Source organism: Puntigrus tetrazona, chromosome 15 (assembly GCF_018831695.1).
Source record: "Puntigrus tetrazona isolate hp1 chromosome 15, ASM1883169v1, whole genome shotgun sequence".
In the NCBI taxonomy this organism is placed as follows: domain Eukaryota; kingdom Metazoa; phylum Chordata; class Actinopteri; order Cypriniformes; family Cyprinidae; genus Puntigrus; species Puntigrus tetrazona.
The window spans coordinates 5,508,551-5,524,960 of NC_056713.1; the positions used below are offsets into that span (position 1 = coordinate 5,508,551).

Here is a 16,410-nt window from a genome sequence, read left to right on the forward strand (position 1 = left end):
AAAATGGAGAGACTACGCTAGTGGCAGCTTGTCGGGAGTCCATGCTAAACCTTCTGGCGTGCCTCGTGGCTTTTTCAAGCCGGCAGGTAATGAGCAGCAGCTGTGACCAATCAGCCGGTGATGGGCGTGTCCAAGTGCTCCTTGATGGTTTCTGGGGTGATGCTGATGGTAGTTCGGGATGATCGTCACACCCTTTCCCTCTTGTCATTTACGTGCTCAGTAACGGTGCCAACTGCTGCTCCCACACCTCTTTGGTGACATACAGGAGGCCGCGGGGCTGCCAGCCAAAAAGGAGCTTGAAGGGGGTGAAGCCAGTTGAGGCCTGAGGGACTTCAAGGATCCCAAAGAGCCCATACAGGAGCATCAGATCCCAGACCCTCACTTGCCTCTGATATCTCCTGCCTGTCTGACTATTCTTATTAAAGAGCTAGCAAATGAATCCAACCGTCTTTGACTCCTTGTTACAGTCAAGCAGTGCATTGTAGATCCTTTGGACTGACCAGTAGCTGGAGTGAGGATTGACACCTCCTATGGTTTGCCTGGATGGCATGCTGGAGCCTAACATGAGGGTTGTCCCACATCCTATCACTCCTCTTGATCCAATCTTTACTTCACCAAGAGAACATGAAATGTCAATAGTCCACCAAACGAGTGCTGTAATGTCTGTCATACTCATGAAGTAAACTCCTTTCCAACACAATGCCCTCTGGCATCCAGTAAACTCTGAAAACATGATGAATCAAAGCTTTAGTAATTTCCTTGGCTGTAGGGAGAACTTTCAGGAGAGCTAAAAGATGTGACTTGGAAAATATGGCTAAAATAGAATACCTGTGAAAATGGGAGATCAGTAACACAATACACAGAGAAATACCTGAGCCTCTGAGGAATAGGGAGTGACTCAGGTAGTCCAGGGGGCTATCCAGCTGAGTGACATGTGGTGGTACATATTGTTTGATAGCAGGTCTCGCCCGAATTCAGCGGATTTTACAAGTCTACAAGCGTCATTCAACTATGAACACCCTGGTGAGCTAATCAAGAATTACAACTCATGAGACTGCAATCAGTGAACGAGCACCTGACTCACTTCATCAGAGCACTTCCTTCACCAAAGATGGTAAGCTTTGCTCTACCTGATAAATTCGATGGTAACGCAGAGCAATGTCGGGGCTACATTCTGCAAGTTAAAGTTTAATTTGACCATCAAGGGGAGAGAATTGAATCGGAGGAAAGGAAGTGCATGTTCTTGATGACACTACTGACCAGCAGGGCAACTGACTAGGCCACAGCTGTGTCTTTTATTGATTTTGATTATATTGATTTCAACACCCTTGCAACAAGAATCGATAACCTCCTTAGACAAACACCCAGCTACAAGAACAGCAGAAAGAATTTTCTATCTACATTCATCCCTGTCCCCAGCAGTTCACGTCAAGATAATGAACCCATGCAGGTTAATGTATCACGGCTCTCGGAAAATGAGAGGGAAAGATGCTGGATAAATCATTTATGCTTCTATTGTGGAGCCACAGGACATCGCAGCCTTGGATGCCCACAGAAATCTCAGAGTCCCTGGGCGAATATTGATAATTTTGCTCTGCTCAGTAAAAAAAATATTCACCTTGCCTAAAACCCTCAAAACTGACGAACTTTCTTATAGTCTCACAGCCATGATTGATTTGGGTGCCGCTCTAAACCTGATTGACCATAGCATTGTTTCAAAATTGCATATTCCTACACAACCCTACAATCCACATATCCGAACTTATTGGAGGAGGCATCACTCAGCAAACGGAAACGCTAACGTGGGGTTACCTTACGTAGAATCCATTTCTCTTTATGTCTTAGACTCCCCTACACATTAAATTATTCTGGGCTTCCCTTGGCTTTCCGCTCATGATCCCGACATTTCATGGTATCACAGCAAATTTTAGAAGCTGGTCTGGATTCTGTTTTGATCACTGCCTCCCCACCAAACCTACTCCTTGTATGACCACCAGCATAGAAAGTACTGAGACTCACAACCCTGTTCAAATTCCCTCCCACTACCATGACCTGTCTGGTCTTTAGCAAAACTCGGATGCCCCCTCACTGCCTTTGGGATTGTGCCATCGATCTGCTCCCCAATGCTATGCCTCCTAAGAGCAAGATCTACCCTCTTTCCAGAACCGAAAGCCAAGCCATGGAGGACTACATATCCAAAGCCCTCGACTCCGATTTTATCTGTCCTTCAACGGCTGCAGGGTTCTTCTTTGTGTAGAAAAAGGACAGGGCTGAGACCTTGTATTGATTATCGAGGAATTAATAATGTCACAGTCAAATTCCACTACCCACTTCCCCTCGTGCTCTCAAACAACTACGTGAGGCTACCATCTATTCCAAGCTGGATCTAAGGACTGCATGCAACCTCATTCGGATTAAGGAGGGAGACGGCTTTTCTCACCACTAGGGGGCACTATGAATATCTGGTTATGCCCTATGGGCTAGCCAACTCACCTGCCATCTTCCAATCCATTAACCACAAAATCTTCAGAGACATTATCAACCAGTTTGTCATTGCCTATATCGACAATATCCTCATCTACTTCATAACTCATGTCAGAACTGTTTTGTCCAGACTCTTGGAGAATCATCTGTATGTCAAAGCCAACCAATATCAAAGAGCTCCAATTGTTCCTTTTCGATTTATTCATAATTAAAGCATATTCGCTGCCCCTTTAACATCTCTACTCAAAGGAAAGCCAAACAAGTTGAAATGGACCCCAGAGGGTCCACAAGCAGTATATCCTGTCCAACTTAAGACAGCGCATATTGCAGTGGGTCCATACCCCCCTCAGTGCAGGGCATCCAGACATCTCTCGTACAATTCATCTGGTGCAAAACATGTTCTGGTGGCCAGATATGATTAAGAAGATCACCACTTACGTTAAGTCTTGCCAAGTCTGTGCTCAGTCGAAAACGTCCAAGGAGTTTCCCACTGGTCTCCTCAAATCTCTACCTATCCCACATCGACCCTGGTCCCATCTCTCTATAGACTTTGTAACCAATCTACCATCGTCCAATGAATACACCACTATTTTAGTTGTCATAGACCTTTTTTTCAAGTCCTGTCACCTAATTCCACTGAAAGGACTCCCCACTGCCATGGAAACGGCCCAAGTCCTTTTCCACCATATATTCAGGATTTACCGGAAGATATTGTCAGCGATCACGGAACTCAGAACTCAGTTCACATCCCAAGTCTGGCGAGCCTTCTGCAAACAACTGGATATCCAATGGCCAAGTTGAACGTCTCAATCAAGAGATTGGCAGGTATCTAAGGACATACTGCGCCAGGGAACATAGATGGTCCGTGTTTCTGCCCTTAATAAACTGCCGCATATAAATTCAAACTCAGCCTCCGCATCCTTGTTACACAGATACAGTTTTCAAACGTGGAATGTATTATGCCTTGGTTTGTAGGTAAGAAAGGTATCTACAGTATGTATATGATAACACTATGGTTTATTAAGTTGCAGAATATTTCATTAATGATGGATTTTTCTAGTGGTATTTTCCATTCACCCCCTTTGTGTAAAGATGTAGTTGCATACAATTCAGTGGTGGAATATGATAATATTGCAAGCCTCACTCAGCTGTTGCAAAGCAAAAGCGACTCATGGCAGTGGATATTTGAATGTAACCAATTTGAGGCCATAGTAATCAATGCAGGGTCTGAGGCTCAGTGAGTTATCACAAATGAAGACTTTGTAGTTTCCAGATGGAAAACCTCAGGCTGGTTGGAAAATAATTTGTCACAAAAACCCTTGTAACGCTTTATTTTATGATTACACCTATTGCTTATTAGTGTCATGAACCATGCCTCTGTGGCTCTTTCTGACGGCCACTGGAGGGACTTCTTCCATTGAGAAGTCTTGTCCTTGCTCTGGCTGGTAATTCTGAGTGTTTATACAATTCTGTTGATTTCCTGTATTGACCCTGGACTGTTTCCTGTTTTCCTGATTGTTTGCTGCCTGCCTTCTGACCCCTTGCCTGTATACCTCGACCTTGATCATAGCTGCCTGCCGCCATGCTCACTACACATCAGCATAGAGTTTAACAGCAGCCGGGAATGATCCGAAAGGAGACGAGCAGAAGACAGCGTTTCTCCACAACTACTGGACACTATGAATATTTAGTTATGCCATTCGGCCTCTCCAATAGTCCTTCTGTGTTCCAGGCATTCATCAATGAAACCTTCCGGGACATGTTGAATCAACACCTCATTGTCTAGATCGAGAACATTCTCGTATTCTCATCAGAATTCTCTTAACACATAGAACATGTCAGAGCAGTTTCTCAATGCCTTATACAGAAATAACAAATTTAAAGAAGTGTGAGTTTCATCAGACCCAAGTCTCCTTTCTTGGTTACATTATCAGTTCTAAGGGAGTGACCATGGATGATCACAAGGTTCATGCCATCGTTAACTGGCCTCATCCCAAATGCTGAAGGATATGCAGTGATTTCTGAGATTTGCCAACTTCTGTTGGAGGTGTATTCAAAATTTCAGCACCACAGCAGCACCTCTCGCTTCCCTCATTAAGAAGGTACAGAAGCCGAGAGAGTACAGAAACTTTCTAGACCCTTAAGGAAAAGTTCTCCATGCCTCCCATCCTTCACCACCCCGATCCAGAGGAGTTGTGGTGGAGGTGGATGCAGCAAACACTGGCATTGCGGTTGTACTGTCACAACAAATTGTTCCCCTGTGCCTTCCACTCCCGAAAAATTCACCCCGCTGAATGGAATTATAATGTGGGCGATTTATTAGCCATGAAGGCCGCCTTTGAGGAGTGGCGGCATTGGCTTTGTCTCTGATATCCCTCTCTCTGTTGTTGATCTCCTGCCTTTCTGACTATTCTCATTAAAGAGCTAGCAAATGGATCTGTCCATTTCTGACCCTTCGTTATAATTAGCATGCATATTACTAGAATATTAGCCATTTATTAGTGCAAGTTAAGCTTGCACTAAGACTAAGACCTTATTCTACATCTTTGATCATACCCAATACTGCCTTACTAACTAATAATAAACATAAGAGTTTATTGAGGTAAAAGTCATATTTAATAGTTAACAAGTGTTACCTATTCTAAAGAGTTACCAAAATCCCTTGAATTTATCAAACATTTCAATCATTTTTATTTATATAGCACTTTTAACAACAACATCAAAGCACTCAACCATACATTTAAATATGTCTGAACCAGACATATTTTACCAGATTATTTCTAGTAATTGGGAGAGATTGAATATATTGAGTAAGATGTCAAGCTATTTGTAGTTCACACATGTATGAAAAACACCCTCACATAGTTCCAAATCTGTATAAATTTCTTTGTTCTGTTAAACCAGGTTGTTTTGGGTCACCATTGACTCCCATAGTATTTTTTTTCCTACTCTGATAGTCAGTGGTGACCCAAAGCAGCCTGGTGCAAACTTTGTTCAAAATATCTTCCTTTGTGTTTGGCAGAACAAAGCAATTCATACAGGATTGAAACTACTTGAGGGTGAGTACATCATGACAGAATTTTATTTTTGAATGAACCTTTAAGGCCACTTGAGCTGTTACTTTTCCACTGGATCAACAGTTCAAGTAAGAATCTATTTTTCAATTAAATTTTCAATTTAACGTGTAAGTCTTAAACATTAGGCATGTGGCCAGTAGGATAGGCAATGGTCAATTTTCAGGCAAACAGTCCAACAGACATCAAGACTTGAAATGATAATTCAGAATGTCAGAATCCAAGAAGATCATAACATAAGATAAAGCAATAATACAATGGAGAAACACTTCTAGTGCTTTAACACTATAAAAGCACATGGTTTTTAAGCCTAAATAGGAAGTATCTGTAGTTTGGATGAGTGAATCTGATGAGTGAGTCTCTTTTGTTCAGAGAAAACAAACTACAATAAAAAATATTCTGCTGGATAGCATCTGTTTATATACCAGCAGCAATATTTTCCCCCTTAATATACTTTCTTATGTATTAAATAATATTTTGTAAGGAATATGACTTATATGTTGGACAATATAATTGAGCAATAACATGCAATTCTGCTTGTATGAATAGATTGGCACAGACAGGCAGTTATTTTAAGTTATTTTAAAAGAAATTAGTCTTTAGAGAGCTTGTTAACATTGTTTACAGTTTGTGTTATCAAGACAATTAGCATGAGACCAGTGTTCATATATAACAAACCAAATTGTACCTTTGCAAAGCACTACAGAAAAAAACACAAATAGAGAACATGGTAAGATTTTAAATGTTCTGTTACAGAAATATGTATATATATATATATATATATATATATATATATATATATATATATATATATATATATATATATGAGTATGTTTTCAAGTATTTGATGTGTGCTTTGTTGGTGCTTCTCTTTTCCAGACTGCTTGTGACAATTAATACAACTTTTAACGTTTTGTTTTTTAATAACTGTCCAATAACAAAACCCACAACTGTACATCATATAAGATGCAGTCACTGCTGACGAATGAGTCTAGTGTCTTAATATTTAAACTCTATGGTCTGAATGAAACAATGGAGAACAGATATGTTTTGTTATCTTTAACTGCACTGTATTATCCCTGATAATATTTTGTAATGTTACTGTAATTATTACTATACTCTTACATAAAAAGCTTCATGAGCCAATGTATCTGTTCATATGTAATCTGTGTGTAAATGGACTTTTTGGCACTTCTGGATTTTACCCTAAATTCATGTATGATTTATTAGCTCAAGATCATGTGATTTCCTATGTTGGATGTATGATTCAGATATTTGTCATTTATTCTTCTATTCTGTGTGACTTTTCAACATTAACAGTAATGGCATATGACAGATATGTGGCAATATGCAAACCACTGGAGTATCATTCAAAAATGACAAATCAGAAAATAGTTAAATGTATCCTTTTCTGCTGGCTGACTCCGTTTTTTGCATGTCTTTTTAATTATGTTAATATCTAGGCTTACCTTATGTGGCTTTAGTATTGAAAAGTTATATTGTGAGATTTGGGCAGTTGCAAAACTCTCTTGCTTTTCTACAACGGTAAATAATGTGTTTGGGTACATTGTAATTCTTACATATTTTGGACATGCAGTATTGATATTTTGCTCATACATTTACTTACTCAGAAAGTGCAGGAAATCAATAGAAGGCAGACACAAATTCATACAAACGTGTGTTCCTCATCTGCTTGCATTAATTAATGTGACAGCTGCATTTATGTTTGATGTACTGTACAGTCGCTATGGTTCAAGGAATGTGCACCAAAGTCTGCAACAATTTCATGGCCATGGAATTCTTACTCGTACCACCAATTTTAAATCCTCTTATTTATGGTTTAAATCTGACAGCAGTACGGCAACAAGTAATTAGACTGTTTATCAAGAACAAAAATCAGAATATCTGAATAATTATCACATCATGTCAAAAATCTGAGGCTTTCTGTGATTCATGTTGTTTGTGAAAATAAAGTCTAACAGAACAATCTGTTTTTAGATGTTTAGGTTAAATTCTTTGTTTCTGAGAATATGCAAAGATAAAAATAATGATAATAATAATAATGATTTTGCTTTTTCTTAGATGTGAAGTGAAGTGGAGGGTCTTTCTCACAATAAAATGTCTGTACTGCATAGCCTTAACAACATATGAGTGTTCAGAATGTTGTATTATTATTTACTTTTGGTGAATTCTGGTGTGCTCATTTTATTTTTGTTCATGTTAAATTAAATAGCTCTAATACAATTAATGTTTTAATAAAGTACTATTTAATAATTAGTTTGTGCATCAGTGTGTTGATGGCACATATATTTGCAATATATTATATCAAAACACTCTAGTATATAGATATCAGCCAAAAAGCAGTTATAATGTGTCTACAAAAAAAAAAAAAACTTGAACAAAAAACCCCAAAAAAGCCACTCTGAAAGGTGTACAGCGGGGAAAATGTGTGATGTGTGAACTGGTATAACACCAAAAACTTTGGAAGTAACAGTTATACAAATGGATAGACATAAATAAGTACACTGATTTTTTTGTTAACAAAATGTCTTTATAACACTTCATTCAGCTTTTAAGGGGATGTCTTCTGCTAATCCAGATATTCTGATTTATTTATACCTTTAATAAGTTGGATGTTCATGCTGAATATGACCAAGGTTGGAAAAAATTAGTTGGACATACGACAGGATTTGTGTAAGTTTAGAAAGTTTGCCTTTCAACATTTGGAAAGATTTTTTTTTTTTGTATGTATCAGTTATAGCTCTGCATAAAGGGTGGATTTCCTTGTATGGGCACTTCTCTTGTAAGAACATGTGTACACATCAACCAAAGTGAGAGCAAGAGCACACTCATCAACATGCTTTTTTCAGTTATGGAAGTCATTGATAGCGGTGCCCGGGTCTTGCTCAAAAAGGATTTAACATTTTGTTTTTAGACAATAGTTGTTTTAATTATAAAGGAAAGATAACCAAGGCTGGATGATTAATCTAAATTAAATCGCAATTCAGATTTGGTCAAAGCTGCGAATGTCTTGCTTTATCTTTCAGTGAAGCACAATTCTGTCAACAGTAGTAAATCTCCATCAAGAGTCCAAAGAGTGCTTTCAAGCTAAACCACCAAATATGCAGTAGAAAGGTAATGCACGTTGTTCCAGAACACAGAAGACTAAACTGCTTGTCATTAAATGTGGTATTTTGTGGGACAAAGAGGTTCACAGACGCTTCGGCTGAGGCTGTGTTATCCATGTGCAGAAATGTATTAAAGGTAGGGTCTAAGCAAAAATATCAGTCCAAATCAGGAAATCAGAGCAGAGGGGAAAATCCAAAGTTGTGCATCAGAGAGGAGAAGGAATCATACACAGACTATCAGGCAGGGACAAACAGGAAATAACGCTCAGTAAGGTAGGTAATCTGGAAAAACTTTACAATGAATCCAAGTATGGTCTCTGGTTATAAAGTAGTCAAACAATGAGTGCAAAAGAACATAGTGAACTGTATTAGCGCTACACAGCTAATACTAAGGCAGTTAGTGAAGTTTCTGCAGTTTTTTCCTATTTGAGACTGCAGATACTGCACAGTCTGACTTGGTATACCGAGGACAAATTATGGTTAGATTTACACAAAAATTACGCAAATGTTAATCAGTTTACATCAACCAACTGCTAGCAAATTATTTTTTAAATTATTAAAAAATAGTTTACCTACACTGCTCCATATCCACTCTGACAATATAATTATAATCTGATTTTTTAATTGTGTTAATGTCTGATGATTTGGACATCTCTCCACATTTCAGACAGTAATAAAATTGTAGTAACTATTTGTTAACATAGCTGTTCGAGAAAGGCTTTAAGACCCAGTGGAAGACTTTTCCACTACTTGGCACTTTCTGCTTTACAGAGTGGCTTATTTTCCTATTTTACTGTATGACATCTTAAGTTATATTGTTAGGCAAAGTTTAAATTGTGTCAACTTTAAACTACCCAGTATGTAGTTAATTATTTTTAGCATGAATTGAACTTAATTAGGTTTTTTAACATTAATATGAGTTCCCCTAGCCTGCCTATGGTCCCCCAGTGGCTATAAATGGTGACAGGTGTAAACCAAGCCCTGGGTATGCTGCTTCACCTTTGTGATAATGAAAGCTCAGATGGCCAAATCTGGAATCTGGTCATATGGGGAAAGGTTACCTCCCCTTTCTCTGCCCAGAGAATTTAACAGACACAGCCGAACACGGATGGACGATCTGTCGGAATTGTTACTATAAGAGTGAATCAGATCTCACGTGTATAGTAAGGACAAACTGGACAGTTTCTAACCAAATGTATAGCGGCTAGGATGAGAATCAGCCAAATCTGAGGCCATGGTTCTTAGTCAGAGGTGGCTTGTCCTCTTCAGGTGGGTGGAGAGCTACTGCCTCAGGTGGAGGAGTTTTAGTGTCTTGGGGCCTTGTTCATGAGTGAGGGAAGGATGTGATTTTTTTTTACTTGAATTTAATGACTTAAATATTTATCTTTACCTCACATTAAGCTATAGAACAGCTTCAGAACACTTTAAATATAGTGCACAAAAACTTTATGATGCTGTTTTTGTGCCTTTTTATGGGCTTTGACAATAACACAATATTATACCAATACCAATCCTGAGTATCGGATCAATGCATCTCCACTAAAAAGTACATTTTGGTACCTTAAAAGTACACATTAGTACTTAAAGTGTACATATTTGAACATGATAGGTGCAAAAGTGTACCTTTTTAAAAGGTACCACACCAGTTAATACAACTTATCCACTACCTGGAAAGAACACTGTAACATCCAACCAGCAGAGGGAGCCATCACCCAAAGTACTAGATGCGCTCAACCCCTCTGTTTCTTCTGCTTCCATTTCTTGTTAGAAGTCTCTATAACCAAAGGCCCTCCATGCACTCAATGCAAAGTATTGCCAGTTAAACCTGCCTTACTGAGCAGTCTTTGTAGTTGTTACTGCCTGCTAATCTTTGTAGGACTCTGCCTGTTTCTCTGTTTACCTGGATTACCCCTATTGCTATGTTTGCCTGTTTGGACTGAGATTCTGGTTTGGACCCATTGCCTGTTTACTCACATTGCCCTTTTGGATTTTCCCTTTGTATGTTGATGGATCGGACTGCTACTTTGGTTTTGCCCCACTGCCTGTTGAATTGTTTCCATTTGTTGGATCTGTGCTCAATAAACTACCGCATATGGATGCTGCCTCTGCGTCTACTTTACAGAATACTTCACCTACCATGAATCCAGCTTTACCATCAAATATCGTTTCCCGCTTCCCCTAGTACCCTCAGCATTTAGAGTCAGAGTGAATAGCTAAAAAGCTACCAGACTGCAATTGGTCAATGAACATCTGACCCAGTTTATCCACTCACCTCTCACCCATGCCTAGGAAGTTTCACTAATAAATTTGATGGTACCGCTGAACAATGCAAAGGATTCATTTGTGAAGTTAGAATTTACCTTTGATCATCAGAGAGATAAGTTTGAATTTGATGAGAAGAAATGTGCATTTTTAATGACACTACTGACTGGTAGAGCTATCGACTGGGCTGCAGCCGTGGACTCAGATCCACCTCTAAGATACTCAATAGATAATTTCATCCAACAACTCCAAGAAGTGTATCCTGCAGGAGAAAAGATATATTGACACAGATCATTACCATCACCCAGGGCTTTTGAACTGCTGCCACACATGCCAACACTTCAACACACTAGCAGCACAAAGTGGCTGGAATGATGTAGCCTTAAAAGCCATGTTTTACCGGAGTCTTAATCCTGAATTACAAACCAAATTGGCCTGCAGGGGAGAGGATTTGTCATTATCTGAATTCGTCACTCTACCTATAAAGATCGACAACCTCATGAAACAAGCTCCTAGCCATAAGGCCGATCCGAGAATCTCTCGCACCTCAGCCCTACTCATGGTATAAGAACGCTCAGGTATTGAACCTATCCAGCTAAATTTTTCAAAGCTCTCGGGGGAGAGGGAGAGATGCCGTCAACATAACCTATGCTTCTATTGTGGTGCGACAGGCCATCGCTGTTTAGAATGTCCACACAAGTTCCGTACCACGCCATCAACAACAACCTCAGAGGCAAAATAATTGCCCAGCAGACAAAACATCTCACACTCCAGGTTGGTCTATTCCATAAAGAAACCATTACTTTATACATTGTTGATTCCCCAACCATGAAATAATCCTGGGATTCCCCTAGCTTTCCTTCATGACCTCCAAATCTCTTGGCACCACAGTGAACCCATTGGCCAGCATTTTGTCATGAACACTGCTCATCCTTGAAACCCAAGCCACATCTTACTACCAGTATAGAATACCTTGAAACCCAAAAATTAGTAGACATCCCCTCCTGTTACATCTGTCTGAAGTGTTCAGCAGGACGAAAGCAGCATAATTACCTCCTCACCAGAACTATGACTGTGCCATCGACTTACTCCCTAGTGCCATGCCCCTAAGTTTACCCACTCTCAAGAATGGAAAGCAAAGCTATGGACGAATACAGCAGCCGCAGGATTTTTCTTTGTCGAAAAGAAAGATGGAGGACTGAGACCCTGCAAAAGTCTACCGGGGTTTGAATAACGTTACCATCAAATTTCGTTACCCGCTTCCTCTGGTTCCCTCAGCACTGGAACAACAGCGGAAGCCACCATATACACAAAACTGGATTTGAGTATTGCCTATAATCTGATCAGGATTAAGGAAGGTGATGAGTGGAAGACTGCATTCCTGACCACTAGGGGCCACTATGAGTATCAGTTCATGCCGTACGGACTCGCCAACTCACCTGCTTTATTTCAATCATTCATCAACAAACTCTTTAAAGATATCATCAACAAATTCGTAGTATCATATATAGATAACATTCTGATATACCTTTGATTTGAATTAGAACACGCCAACCATGTCAGAATGGTACTATCAAGACTCCTGGAGAATCAGCTCTACGTTGAAAATGCAAGCTTTACATGAGTCAAACCTCTTTCCTAGGATACCTTATTAGTCACCATGGAGTCAAGATTCCATCATTACAAAGATTCCTTTATCTGCAATTACAGTTCTGTAGCATCCCCGCTAACATCTCCTTTAAAAGGAAAACCAGCTAAATTAAAGTGGACTGATGAGGCCAACCTAGCATTTCTCTCCCTGAAGGAGAGATTCACATTCGCCCCATTCTCAAGCACCCCATCCCAACTCACTCTGCGGAATAGGAGCTGTACTACCACAAATCTACCTAGGTCAACCTAGCAAACTTCATCCATGTGCATTGTTCTCTAGAAAGCTAACTGCTGCCGAGCACAATGATGATGTGGGATATAAGGAGCTGCTGTCCATGAAGGCAGCCATCAAAGAATGGCAGCACTGGTTAGAGTGTGCCGCACCCATTAGTAATCACCTATCACAAGAACCTTGAATATATCAAATATATCACAGTAACTTACAAGCCAGGCAGTAAAAACATTAATGCTGATGCACTCTCCTGTAGTTGGGAGTGTTCGATGACCCCACATCGAACACTCCTGAACCCATACTCCCTTCATCCATTATCTTCGCCTGCCGTTTCCTGGGATATCATGGAAGAGTTGCAACGAGACCAACAACATGAACCTAGCCCAGCTCACTATCCCCTAATAAACAGTATGTGCCCTCAAACCTGCAACGCCACGTCATGCAATAGGTCAACACTTCCTCAACGCAGATCACCCTGGCATTTCTCGCACCATCCCTTTGATACAAAATTTCTTCTGGTGACCTAATATGGCTAAAGAGATCACCACTTATGTCAAATCGTGTCAAGTCTGTGTCCAGTCCAAAACCCCAAAGGAACTTCCCTCAGGTCTCCTCCAACCACTACCCATCCCAGAAAATAAATCAAGAAAATTAAATCAGGAAATTGGCAGCTCCATCACCTACTCTTCCACAGATCCCATCCCCTTCCAATGCATCCAGGGGTTGCAACCTCCCTTTTTCTGTGGTCTGGTGAACCTTTCTCCATTCCAGCTGTAAATGATTGGATTCCTCATAGCTTGAGGGTGTGAGACAGTGCGCATGTCCGTCTCCAGCGGGTCCATCAGAAGACAGGCCAACAGACGACGATGTACATTCTTTTATTTTGACCCTGCCTGACTTTGATTTTTGATCATTTGCTATGATTGAGGGGTCTGAGGCATGCAGATCCATTTGCAGGCTTTTATTTGACAGAGGCACGGTCAAGCAGGCAGACGCCAAAACATAGCAATCAGGAGTATAAGAGGCAACAAAATCCAGAGGTTGGGTCAGGCAGCAAACAATCTAAGAAAATCTAAAAAAATTATGTCTTGTTTTTCTTATTTTCGATTTCTTGCTAAAATTGGAAAATGGAAATCAGCATCCCGAATTTGACTTGGAATTTGACTTGGATATTTACTTATCAAGTTGACATGACCCAGAAGTAAAGTAATTGGTTCCTTGCCTGAGACTTGATCAGGTAACAAAAAGTGTTGAGAAAAGACACCTCTGGGCATTCTTTTGAGTCGCTTTGGCCCATCGTAGTTATCGTGATGAACAGTCCACCCCAATACTGCCAAGTTTTTTGGCATATCTTGACCGTTCAAATAGTAAAATTATTTTATGTAGACCAGTCTGGGTCAACACGATGCTTTTCCAATGAAGGGGAAAGGATTGTGTTCCCCCATGCTGAATCCTATATAAATTGTTATAATGTTGCTTTGAAAAAAATTAAAATTTAAGGAGCATCATAGCCTTTGTAAAAACTGTTTGCTATTGTGTGGTCTTTTTGCTGCTGGGACAGCAATAGCGCTCTCATACAGCAGTGTTGACAAAAAAAAGGTTTCCAGACTAAACTCCCTTTCTTCCTGCCTGGATCGCAATAAACAATATATGCAATATTTGCCAAACTAAAACTTACATTTTCTTCTCTGGAAAATGGTTTTAAAAGACTTGCTAATTAATTTAGGTTAATTTAGGTGACAAATTTTTATCTGTAATTGATTTTGTTATGCAGACTTGGTAACCCTCTTTCACAACTACTTCTGAGTCATGCCAATCTGGATAACTAAATATCCAAGTCAGATTCGGACTGCAGGCAATTTTTTAAATTTCAGTAAGAAATCAAAAATTTGAAAAAGAGTCAGTTAGTGAAGAAAGTGTGATCTAACAACAAAACAGAAAAATCTGAAACCTAATGTTGTAAATAATTGTATCATATACATACCACAAGTTACATATTGAATGTAGTGAGGAAACTAATGGATTGGCAGGAATATGACTATACTGACTATATTGATTTAAATTTCTCTAGTGTACTTGCTGATAATTGATAGATAGTTATTTTGACTTAAGAGGGGAAAACCTTTAGAGAGCTTGTTAAAACTGTTGTCAATGTTTGTGGACAAGGCAATTAGCATGAGACCAGCGTCCATATAAAAACAAATCAAACCTTGACAAACACTGCAGGAAGTATGCCTACAGAAAACGTGGTAAGACCTCATATAACCTCTTATAACTGGAAAAAACAATGTATGCTAAAGTTAGATTATTTGATATTTACATTATTGTTATTATTATTATTATTATTATTACTACTAGTAGCATTTCCTCTACATGCCTCCTAATTAAATACCTTTACCATTCAAATAAACACATCCTTCTATGTCTAATTAACTTACCAAAAACATAATAATAACAACAAAATCTACATAATAGGTGCATATCATTCCAGATGCAGCCACAGCTGGAGAATGACTCCAGTGTCCTAGTATTTACACTCTCGGTCTCAATGAAACAATGGAAAACAGATATGTGTTTTTTCTTTTACTTCACTGTTTTATCCATTGATGGTATTTTGTAACGTAACAGTAATTTTCACTATAATCTCACATAAGAAACTTCACGAGCCAATGTATCTGTTTATCTGTAATTTATGCGTAAATGGACTTTTTGGCACTTCTGGATTCTACCTCTAAATTCATGTACGATTTATTATCATATGATCATGTGATTTCTTATGTTGGATGTATGATTCAGATATTTGTCATTTATTCATCTGCTTTATGTGACTTTTCAACATTAACAGTGATGGCATATGACAGATATGTGGCAATATGTAGACCATTGGAGTATCATTCAGTAATGATGAGTAAGAGGGTTCTTCAGTGTATCCTTTTCTGTTGGTTCACTCCATTTTTGTGCATGTCTGTTCTAATTATATTAATTGCTAGACTCACTTTATGTGGCTCTACTGTTGAAAAGTTATACTGTGAGATTTGGGCAGTTGCAAAACTTTCATGTTTTCTACAACTTTAAATAATGTGTTTGGGTACATAGTTATTCTTGCATACTTTGGACATGCAATATTGATATTTTGCTCATACATTCACTTGATTAAAAAGTGCAGAAAGTCAATAGAGGAAGACACAAATTCATACAAACATGTGTACTGCATCTGCTTTCCTGATCAATGTGACTACTGCATTGTTATTTGATGTACTTTACAGTCGTTATGGCTCAAAGAATTTGCCACAAGGTGTGCGTAATTTTATGGCCCTTGAATTCTACTCGTGCCACCTATTTTAAATCCCCTTATTTATGGCCTAAATTTAAAAGCAGTAAGGCAGCAAGTTATTGGATTGTTTTTAAGAAACATGTGGGAATATCTGAGTGATGATTTTATTAAGTCAAAAGTCCTTTTGATTTTGTATTGCAGACAATTGTATTGTGAATATTTTTAAGATTTATTTCATTGTTTATCGAAAATAATATATTTGATTTTACTCGATTAATGGCTGTTCGTAGATATAAGGTGAAATAG

At 39.0% G+C, this 16,410-nt stretch overlaps 2 pseudogenes; both read left to right on the top strand.

Annotated features, from left to right (window-relative positions):
* Nucleotides 1-6,524: 6,524 nt before the first annotated feature.
* LOC122359389 lies at nucleotides 6,525-7,467 on the top strand (annotated as a pseudogene).
* A 7,594-nt stretch (nucleotides 7,468-15,061) lies between these two features.
* LOC122359390 lies at nucleotides 15,062-16,410 on the top strand (annotated as a pseudogene).